Below are 12,902 nucleotides of genomic sequence, written 5' to 3'. Positions count from 1 at the left end.
AAGCAGCAGACCAGAAGGCAACGTTATGTAACTGCTTGACAGTCTGTGAACTGTCAAAAACTGAACTGTCAACCACAACAGGTGCGTGAGGACATACAGCACTGGTGCATTAGTAGCAGACCAGAAGGCAACGTCAAGTAACTGCTTGACAGTCTGTGAGCTGGCAACAACCAAAGCTGTGTGGGGAAGCCTCAACTCCTGACTGACTAGTCTGCTGCGGGCGAGTGGCAGTAACCACAGTGTGTTGCGGAGGCTGACACACCGTGTCAAAACACGGCAGCTTGTGGTAGCTCACGCACGGCAACGGAGTGCTCCGTGTGTCTGTGGGAGTAAGCATGCGTCTGGCAGGGTAGACTGCGCATGGGTGGAGGAGCTCTCACAACAAGAGTGTGGGAGCAGGCAGCCATGCTGGGCGCACAACCGTGGCAGGTTGTAGGCAAACGGGTGCATCGTCAACCTTCTCCGCAGTCGGAGTGTGTGAGCAGGCAACAACCAAAGCGGAGTGGTGGTGCGTGGTGGGGACTGCCGTGGGTTGCGGAAACTAACGCATCGCGTCAAAACACGGCAACTTGACTCCACCTTCCCACTGCTGATGCGGTAGCTCACGCATGTTAACGGAGGGAGCCGCATGTCGGCTAACGTTAACATGCGTCTGGCAGGGTCGATAGCGCATCGGAGGTGGAGCTCTCCGCAGCCGGAGTGTGGGAGCAGGCAGCCTCAGCGTGAGCTGGGCGCACAACCGTGGTAGGTTGTAGGCTAACGAGAGCAGTGTAAACCTTCTCCGCACGAAACTCCTGCATAACCGCAGCTAACTGAGTCTGCATAGACTGCAGTAAAGACCACTTAGGGTCTACAAAAAAAACGGCAACAAACGGAGCTACTGTCCGTTGTGACTGAGGGTCTAAAACAGCTGGTGCGGCAACAGACGGAGTTACTGCCTGTTGCGGTACCACCTTGCCTCTCTTGGGAGGTGTGCAGTCGTCGGATGACTGCAGCGAGTCCGAACTGACCCAGTGGCTACACCTAGGCCGTTGGACTTGCGCGGAAGGGACCGACTTGCACTTAAAAGCTGCAAGATTTGGTCCATGGTTTCTACGAGAAACCTCTTCCGCAGACGAGTAATAAATGGGCTCTCTCGTCTTTGTGTGGGTGGGGCGATCTCACGTCGGCAACGTGTGTAGATACGCCCGAAACCACGGAGGGAAAAACGTCTGTTCGTCGATCAAGGCCTGTGGAACCCATAAGTCGTACGACATTACTTCTCCCCTGGGCTTGGGAGCTTGTAAGAGGTATCGGACTAGGTGAACAACTGGCACGAACAGACGAACCCTCGGACGCAACACTGTAACACTTTGCGCATATCACTTTATCACTTTTGATTTTCTGTTTGCACTTATTTCACTGAAATCGAAACTTTAACAGATTTCTACCTGAAACACGCAATCCTATCCTTCATTAAAAGGTAGTAATTGCGAAAACAGTTTTACAATGCAACAGAAAAACATAAATAAAGATAAAGAATTCAGTGGCTGGAAAAGAGACTAAACACTAGATCAAATAAACTACGTTTACAATCTCTCACCGCATAAAGCCTGGGAACAAGAATAAAACTCTAGAAACGTTTTACCTTCTTCCCCTACAGCGACTAGGGAGAAGAGTAAAAAACGAATTCAGTGGCTGGAAAAGAGACTAAACACTAGATCAAATAAACTACGTTTACAATCTCTCACCGCCTAAAGCCTGGGAACAAGAATAAAACTCTAGAAACGTTTTACCTTCTTCCTCTACAGCGACTAGGGAGAAGAGTAAAAAACGAGAACAACGTTACCCGCTTGAACGAAACGTTTATTCTCCTCTCTCTCCCTCCGTCTCTATCTCTCTCTCTCTTCTCTCTTGACTTAGCGCCTGAGAGAAGAGCCCAATTATATATCGTTAAAACATGTTAATTGTTAAAAGGAACTGAAAGGTTTCCCAAATAAAAAGTTCCTTTATTTAGAATTTAAACCATTTAAGCTAAGAAAGAATGAACGAAACGCTAGAATCGGTTTACTCTTACTGCAACGTGAAACCGTGAAACACTCTCTCTCTATCGTAACGATAGAGCGCATGTTGAACGTTCTGAACGTCAACAACTGCGGAGACTAAAAAACTAAACGTTAGTTCATCTTTGAAAACAGTACGAGACTATCAAAGAAATTCTTTCATAAAACATTAAAATTAAAAAGTATTAAATTCTTAAAAGGTTAAATACGATATGACGGGCTCAATGTTAATTAACTTCGGTTCCAAGTATGGACCGCCTACTATAGGAAAGGTCGCATATAAACAAACATAAAAATTACTTTTTTATAAGTTTATAATAAATGGAAAGTTAATCGAAGAGGCCTATCAAGGCGGAGAGATATAAAATAAATAGATCTATAACTTGTTAAGCAAAATTACCAAAAACCTAAACACACTTCCGTCTAAGGGAAGGGTCGGCCATTTAAAAGTGAAAGAGAGTCCATACTCTCTTTGTCACCATAATTAAATCTATCGAAAACGAATTCAAGTTTTGAAATGAAGATAAAACCCCTGCATAGCGAAAGCTCAAAACTGGAAAAGTGTACTTCACCAAATCGTTGTGAAAACAAATCCAGTAGGGACGGCGTATTTAGTAGGTCCTGCCATTGGCACGACAGAGGAAAAATTGGTTCTTGTTGACAAGAAGTACCTGAGTACCTACTCGACAGATGGCGCTGTTGTTGTACACCCCCACCTGTATAGTGATCGCTGGCGTATCCCGACCGTAGGTTTTTTCTGTCGAGCAACAGAGTTGCAGCTACATGATCATCGGGTAAGATTAATATTGAAAAAATGTATATACTGTACAAGAAAGTTTTTTTTTTTTTAATTATTTGTACCATTTGGGGTGACAACCCTCTCGAGGATGTCACCATAATTAATTCAATCTTTTCGAAGGTTTCACCCCTGAGTGTCAACACCTTTGAGTATGTCCCCAGTATTAAGCAACTTTTTGAAAATCATATCATAACCCTCGAGCTAGAAAGACAAACTTTTTGTAGATGTAACTCTAAGGGTGTCACCCCCTTTTACGGTGTCACCCTCAGCAGACCCCCCCCCCCTGCCCATACTGCACTCCTAATATGACAAATTCAAAGATAATTTGTATTTTTCCTAACCATACAAACCTTAGCTATTTACATTGGGTTTACCTTTTAGCGCAGCTGAAATGGCGAGCCATTAGAATTTAACGAGGGTGTATTACCCCCGCGCTAGTTAGCGGGGGGGGGGTAGGGGAGAGGTAGCTAGCTACCCCTCCCCTCCCTCACACACAGGTGAATACTCACTTTCACTTAGAGGTAGGACTTGTCTTGGGGGACAGGGCTGGCGGGCAAATATGTGTAAATAGCTAAGGTTTGTATGGTTAGGAAAAATACAAATTATCTTCGAATTTGTCATTTGTTCCGTAACCGAAATACAAACCACGCTATTTACATTGGGTGACTTACCCCTTAGGAAGGGTGGAAAGTCCCCAGCCATACTGGATCCAAGTGAGTCGCACTCGAGAAAAGGAGTCCCTGCACCTCACAAGTTCCTTGTTCCGCAAGGAACCGTGTGGCCTACATAAGCTTGTGTGTGAAGGAAGAAGTGTGACCCGTCCTAGGCAGTTGACCTGGAGTTCCAGAAGGAACTCTGGGTTAGGACGTTCCGCATACCACCTCGTCAGGGTATGGGGGACGCGACAGTATTGACTCAATACTCGGAACACAAGGAAGCATGGTTTAACTGCAGAGGTTCGAGGTCAGCTATGCAGAGACCAGGATGCTGCTTCCCCGTAGAGGGGATGATGAAGAAAGAAGTAAGGGCCAGACATACTTCTTTCGTTCATGCAGACTAAAACCTGATAACAATGCCCTCAACCTTCTGCTGCCTGTCCAAAAAGGAGCCTGAGGTTAGACCAGCTGTTGTGTAGCCACCACAGAGCGATAGAAAACGTATCGAAACTCCTGTGGGTCACGCCCTGCAGGAAGCAGGCTGCGAAGGTCATTAGACGCTTCCAGACTCCAGCTTGTAGCACCTGCGTCACAGAGTAGTATTACTCGAAGGCGAGGGACGTTGCAATGTATCCAACATTGTGCTGTAGGGCGACGTGACGGGGGAGAGTCTGGAGACAGGTCGAGATGAATGTCCTTGAGTCCGAGCTGAGGAGGTATACTGGTGACTCTTCCCCGTGTCCTCCTTGTGCTCCCAAATCGGCTGCAACTGAAGACAAACTGCAGCTGTTCCCAAAGCTAACCCCTCGATTCCTTTACTGGCAAGAAGGAGAAGGTTTTGGGACATCAGATACAGAATGGAGACTCGAAATCTTGAAGGAATTGGACCGAAGGGCCAGGACCCCAAGATTCTGAGTCTAGCCAACAACTCAGGAGCGAACCTGAATGTTGCCTTCCCCTCTTCCTTAGAAAGGGCGGAGTTGTACGAGACCAAGAAGATTGCTTACACACTGGCGGCCAGAGTGAGCAGGAGACCCAAGGCGGAATACAATCAGAGGCCTGTCGTAAAGGGTCTTGAGAAGATCTCTTAAGGGACTAAAAAGTCCGAGCCATGCTCCAAGTTGGAGGTCTCACTCCGACTAGGGCAGGGACGTTCGTAGCTTCACATGAGCGAGGAAAGATCCAGCGGGAAGGAAGAAGTTATTCCTTTAAGCCTGAAGGTCAGGGAAAGGCTGAGCGACAGGCTTCATTGCCGAGAGCGGAAAGGAGTTTCCTCCCGCCGAAAGGCAATAAGATCGTTATTGCTGGAGAAGAGGCCTCAAGGGAAGAGGTATATCTCCCACGGCACCAACCACCGAAGACTCTTCACTTCGCCTGGAAGACCCCTGCGGATGACTATCGCAGATGACGCGACCTCCGTCCCGCGACTGTAGCGGGTTGTCTCTTCTTGAGGAGGAGGCGTAGTGTCTCCAGGCAAAAAGCCGAAGCGACGCCCCGGCTTGTGAAAGATGTTGCAGTGTGGTTGTTTGAGTAGTCTGTGCCGTGGGAGAAGCTCTCCCGGGAGTTCCGTCCGGGAGAGCAGAGGGTCCAGAAACCGTTCTGCGCATAGTCCCAGTGGAGTTCTCCCATGAAAGGTTGACAGACAACCTGGTCATGTGAGACCCATTCTCCACAGACAAAAAGGAGGGAAGACGCAGGCGTCGAAGTTGTCCCACCATCACCGAAATGCATCTTGCCAGAGTCTCAGGTCTGAGACTGGGGGGAAGAACAGCGGAAGCTTGAGGTTCCAAGCTGTCGCAATGAGGTCCCCCAGACCAGGACTTGCTGGTTACTCAAGGCCAAAGACCCCCAGGTACACTTTCTCTACGAGGCTCTGCTCGGATAGTCGGAGAGAACATTCCTCTGCCTGGAATGAGAGAGCCGATGGTGGTATTGAGAGTATCTCAATCATCTCGGTATCTCTACTGCAAGATGTGAAGGTGTGAAAATACGTCCCCTGCTGGTTAGAACACGCCAGAATCATGAAGTTGACGCGCACGGAGCGACTCGGCAGGAGCTGTAGGATCTGTAGAGGGGCCAGACTACGGCCCCTAGGCCTGCCTGAATGATGGAGAGGTATCCTTCAGGTCCTGACCATAAGCCTGGACCGGAACATGCCCCCCCCCCCCCTTTTCTTTGACGAGTCCGAGAACAGCATCAAGAATGTGGGGAAAGGACGAGAATATCCACTCCCATCAAGAGGTTCCATAGGTCAACACCCATTGCAGGTCTAATAGTTCCGCTGGTCCCATAGGGGCCAGAAAGTCCGGTTAATCGTTGCCTGAAACCACCGGAACTTGGACCGCCCCACATGGAACTTATCCTGAGGCGACCGTTCGGAACTATAGAAGGGTCAATGAGGAAAGGAGAACTAGGAACGTTCCAAGGTAAGGCTGAAAACTCTGCTTGACTGAGAACAGGTACTGCGACTCTCCTCAGCCTTGCCACAGTCAACTGAAGGGAAGGCTCGGAGGAGGTGGCAACAGAATCTGGCGTCCACAGGTGGTCACCCATCTAAGTACTGACCAGAACCGACGTTGCTTAACCTCGCTGGACGGACGAGAAGCGGGGATTCCAACGTGGTAAGGCCGTTGACTCAATATCATGGCCAGATACTCCAGGTGTTGAGGCAGAAGAAGAGAAGGCTCTTAGCAAAATACCATGAACCCCCACTCATGGTAAGTATCCGGAAGCTTGTCCCGGCGCTGAAGAAGGTCGGACCCGAGCCTACCGGAGTTGACCAGACCTCCGAAAGCGAAGGAGGCGGAAGCCTGCCCCTGAGCGGCCATGAGGAAAGCAGGGAGAGTTCTCTGGGGAAAAAATCCTGCGATGCCACGGCGGGATCGCCACACTGCATCTTAAGCAGGAATACCTGCAGTCTAGGCTGAATTCCACGAGCTTCCTGGAAGATGGATGGAATGGAAACTGAAAGTACCCGTCCTTCCGATCCAGGGTTTAAGGAGTCCTGTCGCCTCGTTACCAGTCTGACCGATTCTGCTGTTCCACGCTGGACGAAGTTTGTTCGACAAACTTGATCAGGGCTGAGAGGTCGACTACGGAACTCCCGTCTCAGATACTGTACTTCCTTACAAGAAAGGATCGACTGAAGAAGCCGGGGGGGAAGCCGTCGATGATCCTATGGAGGACCTTCTCCTAAGGTATGGATCATTCTGCCCAAACGGGCAAACTCTTGCCGACCCTATGGCATAGAGGTTCAGAGACACTGAATCCGCTGACAGAGACGGCAGGCGCGATATCCTTGGCTGATCACAGAGATCGTGCGGGAATGGGCATCGGGAAGCTGTCATCCGGATGAGTAACCTTAGGCATCCTCCCGCGTGAAACCTGCAAGGGGGGGGGGGTGCCAATCCTAGAGTTTGTGAACTCTGCCGCTCCCCTTAGGACCATGCCCCCCCCGGGGGAGCCTCCAATGCCATCTGTTCCTGACAGGAGGAAACTGCAATTGGACACCTTGTCTCAGTTGTCGTAGCCGATAACTTAGGCCGACGTGGTTGAAAGAAAAAAGGCGCTGGAGCCCTGCAGAGTCTGGAAGAAAGCGCCTTGGAGGAGTGAAAACGGAAGTAGACTTCCTCCATACAGCCGCTGTCTATGTCTCTGTCCTTGGGCACAAACAAACTCTTCTCAAGGATGGAAGGGTGTCTGAGGTTGTCGACATTCACGGATGAGACACCCGAAAGGAAACCCTCGGTCAGCGCGTCCAGATGGTCCAACATTGAGCTTGCCCGCAAGTTAGATACTTAACGATGAAACGCCAAGGTGCCTGAGCCCGAGAGGAGGAAAGTACCCATGACCTTCCTGTAGCTTCCTTGAACCAAACCTCGGGCCGTAACCGAGGAGGGAAAGGACCTGGTAAGCCCCTTACACGAGATGAAGAGGAGGAAGGGGTAAGCAGTCACCCCTTGGCCGATGGAGAAATCTCGAACGGAAAGCCCCCGGCCAAAAATCCCTCCAGGGAATGACGGGGAGGGGCTAACCCAGGTTCTGGAAAGAAGAGTGTTGCTCAGACCTCTCTGAAGATTCCTCTTATTCTTGCATGTGCCATGGTCTGCATTTACGGGGTGAGGCCGTGTTCTGGAAATACACTCCAGAAGAACTCACCAGGCTGGCCATGCTGCGAAAACCCCAATGGGAATCGTGGTTGCAATCGCCCTGGAGCTAGCGCGATGGTAAATCAATGATTTGCGCGTGGGCGAACGTGGAAGCGCCCATGCGCGGTCACGCAGGAACGCAAACGAAGGTGAGCGAAGGAGCGCAGAAGGAGGGCGAGCGTGGTAGGAAGGGCGAGAGCTGGTGGTTGGCGAGCGATAACCCATAGACGAGCAATGGATAGTGCAAGAATTAAGCCGACGTTTGTGCGAAGAAACACTGTAGGTTCGCGCGACGGAACACCGTCGGTTCGCGCGGCGGACCCCCGTCGGTTCGCGCGACGGAACCCCGTCGGTTCGCGCGACGGAACCCCGTCGGTTCGCGCGACGGAACCCCGTCGGTTCGCGCGACGGAACCCCGTCGGTTCGCGCGACGGAACCCCGTCGGTTCGCGCGACGGAACCCCGTCGGTTCGCGCGACGGAACCCCGTCGGTTCGCGCGACGAAACCCCGTCGGTTTGCGCGATGGAACCCCGTCGGTACGCGCGACGGAACACCGTCCGTCCGCGGGACGGAAACCGTCCGTTCGCGCGATGGAATACCGTTGGTTCGCGCGCGGGCGAACATTGGAGAGCACGTGCGCGGACGCGCATGAGCGTAGACGTGCAGGCACGTGGGCGTGCGGTTGCGCAGGAACGTGGGCGTGCGGCCGCGCAGGCACGTGGGCGCGTGGGTGAGCACAGGCGGTCGGGAGACCGATGGCGCGTCGGCAAGCGATGACGCGTTGACGAGCGTTGGCGCGTTCCGCGAGGCGATAGCCCGCAGGAGAGTGACGGAGCGTTGGCAAGCGTTGGCGAGCGGTGGTGCGTTAACAAAACGCTAGTGAGCAGATGAAGAATCGCGCGGGTGCGAGGCGATTGCCAACGCGAGAGAGGCTAGTGATGGTTAGCGCGCATCGCGCTAACAGAAGGCGCGCAGGTGCATCAGGAAGGTGAGCGCTGAAGCCAGCTGTTAATCAGGCGATCCTAGATGGTCAGAAAACCGTTGGCGCCCATTAGTGCGTGACAAAGAAGGGCACGCAGATGTGCGCTGGCAAATGAAGAAAGTTGGCGCACAGAAGGAACGAAGAAAAGGGGAGCGCTGGCGAGCAGGAGGAAGATCTACGGCGAGACTCAGCTACCGGAGATCGTGGTCCACAGCAGGCGAGCGCTAGAACGCTACTGATAGTGGTCAGGGGAACTGACACGCGTGGCAGATCGATGGCGATCGTTGACGCGTAGGAGATCGCTGGCGAGCAGGTGAACGTTGATGCGTCTAAGGTCGCTGGCGAGCTGATGATCGCTGACGAGCAGAAGGCAACGCGTGGAAGCCTGCGCAGAAGAAGAGTCCTTGACCCAGATCTGAACCGAAGTTCTAGATCGCGAGGGCGAACGTGGGCGCACAGGGCGCGTAACAGGAACCACCAGGAACAGCAGAGACGATCATCATGCGAGCGCTGACGAACAGGAGAGCGCTGGCGAACAAGAGAGCGCTGACGAACAGGAGAGCGCTGGCGAACAAGAGAGCGCTGATGAGCAGGAGAGCGCCTGTGCGCTAACACTGAGCAGGAGCAGGAGAGAACACAGCGCGCAGGGGAACCCTGACACGCAAGGGAAAACCCCCGTGGGAGGCAACCCTTTGCCCCGAAGGGACCGTTGCCCGTCTGAAGACGAGGTCAGACAGCTGTCCATCTGCACCCGGGCGGAAGATCAAGAAGGAGTTGTAGGCTGCAAACGGAGATTCAAAAAAGGCGCCTCTTAGCACCCTTATAGGGAGATGAGAGGCCCTTACGACGAGGCGGACGGTGAGCCTTACGGCGAAGGAGGCCAACAGCAACAGCAGCAGAAGAATCCTCCGAAGAGGAGTCTCTATGAGTGTACTCTCTCGCAAACGAAAGAGAAACACTTCGTAGAAGAGACTGGTCAGCCAGTGACCTAAAAGGAGCAATCCTCCGAAGAGGGGCTCCTGCAGTTGCCCAGCCCCTTGAGCGAAACTGCAGGTGTGACCGCTCAGCACCAAGAGCATAGTTGCACGAAAAAAAGGCAAGAGAAGAACCCCCCAAAAGGAGAAAAACTCAAGCCTGGACAGGAAAAACTTCCCTCGGAAGGAAAGTTACCCACCCAAGGAGGCAAGCTTCCTGAGAGTTCTAAAATGAACTGGAGAGCTGTCAATCGTCACGGGAGTACTTCCAGTAGAAGGAGACACGCCCCTGACGAAAATCCAAAGGGGAGGCAGCAACAGCCGAATCCCCAGGCCTCAACAAGACAGCTCACACCGTTGCCATATTACAGAAACGAACTAGATCGGTAACTGTAAAAAAATAAAACAAAAATCATTAGTACACATTCATTCCTCCGGGAAGGCTCCGAAGAGGAATCCCGAGGGAAAGGAAAGGAATTACACAAAAGGCACGTGCCCTCACAACCACTTACACTCACGGAAGGAGAGCTGTAACCAAAACAGAATTATAACAATTATAATTATGAAACTATGTAATTATGTAATTTAAAAATGAATGAACACTAAAGAAAGAACGAAAACCCCGAAAGGAATCGTTCTACAAGCTGAAAAATTAACAACTACAATTAGATTCATAAACTAATTGAGACAAAACGTACGGCGTAGCAACCCCCCCCCCCCCACACGGGAAGGAAGCTACAAGGGCGTAGTAAAACGTAGTAAAAGGGTGAACGATCTCAGAGAGAGAGAGAGAGAGAGAGAGAGAGAAAGACCGAAGTCAAACTCGATCGCAACCCATAAAATTACGCCGTGGTGGCCTAACTGCCGAGGACTCCACGGAGATATCGTACACTACACACACAACTCTGAAAAGGAAACTTACTGATTTCTATACTCAAATATATATACAAACATGAAAACATGTTTACGTATATATTGAGTAAAAGAAAAGTAAGCGATTAAGTAAAGACAAAACAAACAATGGCTGCCAAGAGAGGACCAAGACAGAGACGTCTGTCCCAGTCCGAGCCAAAAGTGAAAGTGAGTATTCACCTGTGTGTGAGGGGGGGAGGGGTAACTAGCTACCACTCCCCCCCCCCCCCACTAACTAGCACAGGGGTAACACACCCTCGTTCTATTCTAATGGCTCGCCATTTCAGCTGCGCTAAAAGGTAAACCCAATGTAAATAGCATGGTTTGTATTTCGGTTACGGAACAAGTCTTATTTTGTATGTTTATGATTATATATATGTAGATTTACACATAAAAGTATATTCGTGTGCTTGAATACAAAGTTTAATTCATATATTCATATAGTGAGGCAAAATTGGACAGTTTTCAAAGCCATGGTCAGGCAAAATTGGACAGGCAACTTTCTCACATTTTTCTTGGTGAGGCAAAATTGGACAATCTTGGATTACGGACACAAAAATTTATGTAAGTCCATAATATTTTTATATTATATTTATATTGATAGTGACCACAAATTGTCATAATTTGGAAATTGAGCATTGCTGCTTAATGGAGATACAGACGTGTCCATAATTGCCTCACTGTCCAAAATTGCCTCGCCTCTAAGATATTTTTTTTATTGATGAGATATAGGAATTTCTAATTCTCTGATGATTATGAGAAACTATTTTTATAGATGAGACCTCCCTCTTTTGAAAGTATGTTTGATTTTTGGTCATAAATTATTAACACAGATTTTGTACAAAGGTTTCTAAAAAGGTGTCCAAAATTGCCTCGCCCTACTATACCAAAGTTGTTGGGACAGAGTAAAAAACCACATTTTACAGACACAAGAACATCACCTAACCGAATGTTTCCTACCTAACCTAACCTAACCTAGGAGCCGTATCCTTAGACTCCCGTACTCCCATCTTACCCTGTCCCAACGAACTACATTCACCCCTAAAAACCGGTATAGATTTACTGTAGTACCTACATACATATACCAAGGCACTTCCCCCAATTTTGGGGGGTAGCCGACATCAAACAAATGAAACAAAAAAGGGGACGTCTCCTCTCTACGTTCCTCCCAGCCTGACAAGGGACACAACTGTAGTATGAAATATTAATAAAGATATTACGGTATTTTGAAGGGTTCTCATAAGAATACTTGGGGAAAAGTGTTTTTCTTTCAAAATATGGACATTTTGTTAATCTAGAAGTTATGACTGATAAACCACATTATAAATTGGAAGTAAAAACAAGAACACGGAGCCTTTGTATATCAGCGGACAGTTTCTCCAGCGTTGATTGAAAATGGACATCAACCAACCTAAACTTTCCCCCGTAGCCTAACCTACAAGCAGTGTCCATACCTACTTACCTAACAGGGAGGGGGGGGGGTAACGGCCCCCTCCGACCCCCTCTTACACTGCCGTATACTAAATTAGCCATAATAATACAGGTGGCCGCTATCATACATACACCCCCAAGAATACTACCTAGGTTAAGGTTCCTCACCTTACCTATTTACCTTGTGAAATACAGATTCCAAGCAATTATAACCATTAAAATATTACACTAGAGTAAATTAAAAGCACATTTAGTCACAAAAGCATAATTGAACGGAAACACGGTCAAATAGCGTAATCTTAGGGGAGGGGCCACTCAATATGTTAAATGACTTATGTATTATTAAATAACCACAAATTTCACTATACTAACCACAAAGTTGAAATCTTAACCTTTGTCATCTTGTATATTTGTCTAATGAATATTTCCTAAAACGTTAAAAACATTTTATAGAAACTGGCTGTGACACACCGCACATGTTTGGGTTACCGTAGTAGTAACAGCTGATCAACACGAGTGACTTTTGTAACGGCTCTCCTCCGACCGAGTCCATATGAGCAAGAACTCAAAAAAGAATTAAAATCTAAAGTGGAAATGAAATTAAAATAAAAGGAGAAGAAAACCGAGATGATAGAACTCAAAAAAGAATTAAAATGTAAAGTAGCAAATAAAATTAAAATAAAGGGAGAAAAAAAGCAGAGATGACAAAACTGAATTTTGTGAATGCTATTGGTAGGAGAGATTACATAGGAGAATTAAACACTAATGAGGCCGTAATAGTTATGAGAACAAGGTTGAATATGCTACAAATAAAAGAAAATTATAGAGACAGGAATGATAATAATAGAGTTTTTTGTGTGTTGTATAGGGAGGCACAGGATACTACTGAACATTTTAAATGTAATGAATTAAGGAAATTTAGAAATAAGAATACTGAAATAGTGAAATTAGAAACCCC

General features: G+C 48.8%; 1 protein-coding gene and 1 pseudogene across 3 annotated transcripts in view; both read right to left on the bottom strand.

Moving 5' to 3' along the window:
- LOC137643796 (uncharacterized) overlaps positions 1–12,576 on the bottom strand; it is a 703,394-nt gene extending 690,818 nt beyond the window's left edge. The window contains exon 1 of one of the 3 annotated variants that reach the window (XM_068376481.1): positions 12,317–12,576. The gene's annotated coding sequence lies outside the window, so the exon portion shown is untranslated. The remainder of the gene's footprint in view (positions 1–12,316) is intronic. The other 2 variants (XM_068376482.1, XM_068376483.1) reach the window with 2 other exon arrangements.
- LOC137644719 (5S ribosomal RNA) lies at positions 6,014–6,132 on the bottom strand (annotated as a pseudogene).
- Positions 12,577–12,902: the final 326 nt, after the last annotated feature.

Source organism: Palaemon carinicauda, chromosome 7 (genome assembly GCF_036898095.1).
Source record: "Palaemon carinicauda isolate YSFRI2023 chromosome 7, ASM3689809v2, whole genome shotgun sequence".
Lineage (NCBI taxonomy): Eukaryota > Metazoa > Arthropoda > Malacostraca > Decapoda > Palaemonidae > Palaemon > Palaemon carinicauda.
The sequence above is the reverse complement of the archived record's forward strand: the minus strand, read 5'-3'. Positions and strand labels throughout refer to the sequence as shown.